Raw genomic sequence first — 7,421 nt, 5'->3', positions numbered from 1 at the left:
TATTAAACAATAGTATGCTCATCACGAATATTAAGTCCTTTTAAGCCGACACACTGAAGTAAGCAGATAAAGGACTGATATCTTCTTCATTCGGTTTTAATGTAAAGAGCCTTCCCACTGCATTCACCAGATTTACAGTTTCGTGACTGATACGTACAGTGGAATCCATGAGTATTCCCCTGCAAATTGTCCATCACCATGTTCGCGCACTTTATTTGACCTAATAAGAGCTTCAAGAATTAAAAGAAAACTCAAAACAAGCTGTTGACAACTTCTGCACCAGCATACATAAAAATCCATCGCTTAACAACACATAGGATGTAAGAGAAAAATTAATGAAAATAGTCATGGACAATTTGCACGGTAATACTAATGGATCCCACTATACATTGATGAGATGAGAGAGTCCAAAAAGCGGTGAAGTGTTTGTACTTTGGATCCTTCCGCTTTTGATTTGAAATAATTTCATTTTGCGAAGAGACATTTTTCGTTTGACTTTAATTCCCTTCCCTGATGTTCAGAAACTACAGCATGTACACATGATCCAGAATTTCACAACTGGGAGTGTATATAGACGTAACTTGGCAGGAGTAAAAAAGGCCACTTGCCCCCCCCCCCCCATAAAATTTTCAGCTTTGTTAAAATATACAAGTTAATGGTATTTTTGTTAACCTCCTGCGATCCCTGGAACAAATAAATCAAGAGTAATTCTTATGATTCCTCAAATGTAATAGTTCTTTAGCAAAATCCCCCCCCCCCACCATTAAGCGCTAAGTCTGATTCTGCCCCCCCAAAGTTAGGACCCAAGTTACGCCCATGGGGGCTAAGTTATTATTTAGGGAGGAGTAATGTAAACTTAGAGCAAGAAACAACCATAAATCGGACTTTTTTAAAAAATAAATTAGGGGAATGTTGAGGAAAGTTGGAGGGGGGGCGATAAATCACTGCATAGGCTGTTTTAACATGAGATTCAAAACAACTACACATAATTTTAATGAGAACATTAAGGGGGCAACTTCCACCCCACCCCCCGCCCGTGCGCACGTCTATGTTCCGAGGGCGAAACGTGATTCGTACACTCAATGCACTCGGTCATGAAGATTGTTTTATTTTCATCACTTTGGTATTTATAGAAACTTTATTGTAACATGATACATATGAGTTCAAAATTATAAGTCTTAGGTTATAGGTTCATGTAGGGCAAGAATACTCAATATTTAATATTTCACTACCTCTTGAAAGAAAATCGATGTTTCTGCATGAAAGTGGTCCCGGGAATCTCTAGAGCGAGCCAATGAAATCAAGTCTCTGCACAGATTCGAGAGGGCTCGACCAATGAACACGTGCGAGGGAACGGGATTGCGGGGTGGGAGAAAAGCGACTGCAGTTACCAACCTGTGCAGCAGCGTGTACTGCTTCGCTCCGCCCACTCCCTCTCTTCCCTTCTTGTGCGGCCTTGCTATAACAAACATAATTCTGAAACGACATGACATAGAGCACGGAGTTTCTTTTTACGTCAGTGTCAAGGCGACACACACACACACACATGTATGTATGTATATATACACGAGGGTAAGTCGAAAAGTCTTTGCGCCTAATTTTTTTCTAGCTTGTTATAAGTGTCATTACAAAAGCGAGATATACGAGCGATGCAGTAGACTTTTCTTGGAACAGCCCTATTGTAACTTCCGATTTCTTCCACGGCACGGCACTGTTATCAGTTGGTAAAGATGGCCGGAGTGCTCAGAAAGTCCACGTCATATGAGCAGCGAAGTGTTATTCGTTCTTTATGGTGGAAAGGACAAACACTACCATATGAAATGCCAAGTTCAGTAGCAATGTCCTTCAGATGAACACGTCGATCAGCTTTCACCATTTCATCAACACGGGTAATGTTGTCCGGTGTCAGCAAGGAACAAGGTTGGCCCGATCTCTCATTGTCCTCCACATTTTCCCGTCCATTTTCAAACTCTTTGCACCACCCCTGCACACTTCGCACTGATAAACACTTGTCCCCATACACTGGCGCCATTTCTTTGTGGATATCTGTGGCTGCTTGTCCTTTGTACCATAAGAAACGAATAACACTTCGCTGCTCATATGGCGTGGACTTCCTGAGCACTCCGCCCATCTTTGCCAACTGATAACAGCGCCGTGCCGTGGAAGAAATCGGAAGTTACAATAGGGTCATTCCAAGAAAAGCCTACTGCATCGCTCGTATATCTCGCTTTTGTAATAACACTTATAACAAGCTAGAAAAAAAATAGGTGCAAAGGCTTTTCGATTTGTACTCGTATATGTGTGTGTTTGTGTGTGTGTGTCAGTGAAGGCGATATTCCTCCTCTACCCACACACTTTGCAGCGTATCAGCATCAAGTGTTTGCACAGCTGCAATGATCCTTCTGTGAAGTGTAAGAATATCTGGAACTTACCCCAAGTGAAAGAATCGAAGGGGGTGATATCAGGAAATTGCGGGGGGGGGGGCAGGCCATTGGTTCGTCACGGTCTATCCATCGCCCAGGGTAATGTCTATTCACAATATCCCGAACATCATGAAACCAATTGATGGAAAATAATGGATAGCTGCAATTCCTCCACCTGGGGGAGTAGGTACTGTTCAAACACATCGCAGTAAATTTTCCCTGTAATCAATGCCCCATTAAGAAAAAAATGGGCCTAACACAAATTACAACAGCAACAAGAAAAAACTTTCCAAAAGAACCGCCCTGCTCTATGTCAGAGTTACGTTCATTATAATGGTAACGGGACTTTAGGGACACACTGTATATAATATTTATATATTTCTTTCGTATTGGTTTGGATATCTTATTTCACCTGCAATTGAGCTTTCTTTTACTGTAGTTTAAAAATAAAAAATGCCCGCCTAGTCTTTATAAATTCCATTCTCCCAGGAAGGGTATATCTTACATCTTTATTAACCCTCGGCATCTTTATCCATAGTCATTTTAAAGATCATTGTTTTCATTATTATTGTCCTTAGGTCTACTGGTTAATTTTTAATTGCAGTCCAAACGAGTATCCGTAATTTTTAATCCGACTCCAGTGCGCTTGCTTTTGACGCTGCCTTCTTTTCGCTAGTCTCGTTTCAGTTATAAACAGAACACGATAATCAAGTTATCAATCAAAAGTTACATGTTAGTAGTAGGTGTATAATAACGTACGTAATCAAAATATAGTGTTGGGGCAATATGTAAAGAACTTGAATTTTGCTCTGAACATGTAAATACATTATTAATGATAATAAAAAAAAATTCAATAACCCGGCATAGCACATACAACACAAAAATATGTAACTCTTATGGCCATAAGTAATGTTTAGTGGGATCCCTACCTTTTGTCTCTTATGTGGTGCACCGTACATAGAATCACTTCCATTCCTCACTCACGCATAAGAACAGGGTGGGGGGGGGGAGGTTGTGATCCGTTGTTGGGGGGTATAAGGGGGCGGTGACTTGGCATCGGTCACGGCTCCAGATCCCAGCTTCCTTGCGTCTTCCTCTAGGCTGGCTGATGTTCCGGCGACATGGTGTGATTTGTTTTAAGTATTGTTCAGTAAACACACGGAAGCAGTTCCATTTGCACAAGATCAACACACTTCCTCTCGCTGCGCGGTGCTGTCATCTGTTCACCGATCGCACTTCACCTACGTGTCTCCTCCAAAGCACCGCCCTGCATCCCTCTGCGCACATACGCAAAGATTTCCCACATCTTGACACATACACCCTCACTCCTCTCATCTGTATCTCGTTGTGTCATGTCCTTTCCCAAAGACGCCAAAACTTTCCCCGTGTCCTTGCAGTGTTGCAGGTTTCTAAGCTTTATCCAGTGGCTCTAACGCACACACACACACTAATACACAAAAAAGGAAGAAAAATAACAAAAATAACACCCTAGCCAGTGTGACTTGCTTGAGGGCCACGGTTTTCCCTCTCGCCATGCCAAGCACGGGACTGGGTGCCGCCAATGAATAGAAATCGATATTTACGCTTTGCTTAGTTTTGCGCTTCAATACAATAGCTATACAGAGGTTGTAAAATAATAATAATAAAATTAGTTTGCTGGATAATCACTCATCTGGTGGATCGAAAAGAAGGACCTACAACAATCAACGATATATTATTAATAATACGAACAAAATGGGTTTATTTTTATTGAAGATCAACAACCATTATTATATTATTCTATTACTACTATTTGTACTATTCTATGTATCTAGAAATATATTTCGTGGTTTCCTACCAATTGTCTAAAAAAAACAATAATAGTAATAATAATAATATAAGTATATCTAATTAAATTAATATAATATTAATTAAATTTGTAAATTAATTAATATTGTATTGACATAAATAGGTCAAAAGATGGTAGAAGAATAGATATATATATATATATACAGGGTGTCATTTTAATGGCGCCCACGGACCACGGAAACGTATAGAGAACATCAAAACAAACAACTTTTTTCAGTAACATTTTTCTCGTTGGAGCGTCGTTTCGGCGCTACAGTCGTTCAAGAAAGCCCGTTTTGCCGCCTGAATGCTGGCAACCACACACAACATTTGATTGCATTTGTGACGTCATATCCCGTCGTGAAGCGATGCGTTACAGGGTTGCCAGGAACACACATATTCTGTGAAAAATGACATAGCTACAATCAGCCACATTATGTACCGTAAAACAAAACGAGAAAACACGTTCTGTAACCTAACAGGAAGTAAACAAACGATACGAAAAATGGTAGAAAGAAAATAGAATTCAAGTAGAAGTGGTCATATCGAATTTTGTATCAGCTTGCATGTCAAATATTTGCAAATCTAGTTACCAAGTTGGCATCTACAATTTTGTCTATCCACTTCGTCCTTCTGATACTAGTTGTCTGTGACACGCTGATCAGATGACAAAATAGAAATGAAGGAACTCAAAATTCCAAAGGTAAGCAACACATAATATAATGTATATTCAGGGCATTATGAGGCAAGTGACAAAAATGGTTGAAAATACAGGGATATAAATAGTAGTAAAACAAACTCTCCGACGACTGTGTTTATCTACGCACTGGATACACATGTAATAGTTTGCAACTCTGAACAGGGCAGTATATTCGCTACTGATTCATCATTAGATTGTTACTGTTGTTGTACGTGTTTTAGCCGTAATGTAACAACGTGAACCTCAGATACTTCCGTTATCAGCACAAAGTACCACAAGGCATCTGGACACAAACCTATAGATATCAACCTTGCAACGAGATTTGCAAATATAATTGACATGTAGCTGGGCGTAAACAGCCACATGTAAGTTGTAAGTACAATAAAAGTTATTGTTGTTGATATTTGACATGTAGGCTGAGACAAAATCCGATATTGACTCTTCATTTTGAATACGTTTTTACCATTTCTCATATCGTTGGTTCACTTCCCCCTTCCTCTGAGATGACTGCTGATCTTCTGGCTGGTAGGCTATGATGTTCGGTTTACTGGACGCGTTTCTCGCTTCGTTTTACAGCTAATAATGTGGTTGGTAGTTTGTCATTTTTCACAAAATTTGTGTGTTCCTTGCAATCCTACCGTGCGCTGTTTCGCCGCAGGAAATGACGTCACAGATACGATCAAATGTTGTGTTGGGTTGCCAGCATCCAGGCGGCAAAACGGTCTTTTTTTGAACGGCTGTAGCGTCGAATTGACGCACCAACGTGAAAAATGTTAGTGAGAAAAGTTGTTTGTTTTGATGTCCTCTACACGAATCTGTGGTCCGTGGGCGCCATTAAAATGACACCCTGTATATATATATATATATATATATATATATATATATATATATATATATATATATATATATATATATATATATATATATAGATATATATATATATAAGAAATCGTAACAGCACGTATTCACTATCTAGCTTACACTATCAGCAGTGCTCGAAGTGAGGGGGGATGCGAGGGGATGGTATTCCCCAGTTAGCCAAATTTTAGCAAAGCATCCTCCTCCAGCTGTCTCATTGTCACCATGTTAACTAACTGCAAGTGTTGACTAAACATCCCACCAGCTAACATTTTCCAATTCAAGCGCTGAGTATCAGGTTAACAATTGTATAAAAGCAACTTCCCTGGCAAGGAAATTCATGTCAATTAGATAAAGAATTGAATATTTATTGAATAAGAATATGCTGGAAAAGTAAAGTTCCTGATTAATAATGAATATTATCACAAGTAGTAGTGTGCATAAATCTTTGGAGTCGTCCGTCAAAGCCTTATGATCCCGATTCCTTGCCTTTCAATAAGTTCGGCAGAAATGAACAAACATCGATTACATAATAAATAATAAAACAATTATTTTTTAATTATTTAATTTCAGTACTTGGTAAGTCTTACGATTGTGTATGGAGACAGATATATATATATATATATATATATTTACCTGACACTTTCAACCTTCGTTGCACCACAGTGTTTGTAGTTACAGGTGGTAATTAGGGTAGTCCAGGTGGTCCGGACCCCCCCCCCCGAAAGACTTACCTAGTATTAAAATTAAGTAACAAAAATATACTTGATTAGCATTTGTTGTATAGGTATTTGTTGTTCTTATTTATTGATATTTATTCCCGACGAACATATTGCAAAGCAAGGATTATATATTGATATTATGGCTTTGAATGACACTACCAAAGAAGATGTGCAAACTACTGCTTATAATAATATGCATAAAATATTAATCAAGAGCTTTACTTTCCATCAACTAAATCTAACATCCCTTTTTAATTCAATAAATATTCAGTTCCTTACATATTTGACATCAATTTCCTTGCCAGGGCAGTTGTTTTTATACAAATTTTGGCGATCATAATTCTTATGCCGTCTTTTTACATAAAAATATGTAATAATAACAATACACTATTAATTAATTTGAATGTTTCAATTAATATTATTTTAAATTAACATAATTGAGGACTAAAAGTGGTAAACGTTGTAAATGCCAAAAGCGAAAGTGTTCGGAAAGCGCATCGTTCCGCACATCAGCCCGTAAGAACGTGCACACTAGTGACCTCTTTACACGCCCTTTGAACTACTTAGAGGGCTACCAGCCACATTTCACGTTTACCACATTATAAAGAATGGCACATTTCACAGTTTAACGTGGAAAACGGTGTTTGAATTATTGTTGTTGTACTTACAGCGTTTACCAATTTTAGTCTTCAATTATATACTTATTTCAATATAAACATTATTATTATTATTATTATTTCTGAGACATTGGTTCGGACCCCTCCCCGAAATATACTTTATATCTAGATACGTTCCTGGTTACAGTATAGTGGAAACGATAATTATGTGACATCACTCGAAAAATTTTCTTTAAAATAAAATTCGTACAAATCTGAATTATGAAGATTTATT

Source organism: Lepisma saccharinum, unplaced genomic scaffold, assembly GCF_977018435.1.
Source record: "Lepisma saccharinum unplaced genomic scaffold, izLepSacc3.1 HAP1_SCAFFOLD_967, whole genome shotgun sequence".
Lineage (NCBI taxonomy): Eukaryota > Metazoa > Arthropoda > Insecta > Zygentoma > Lepismatidae > Lepisma > Lepisma saccharinum.
Note: the sequence above shows the minus strand (reverse complement) of the source record.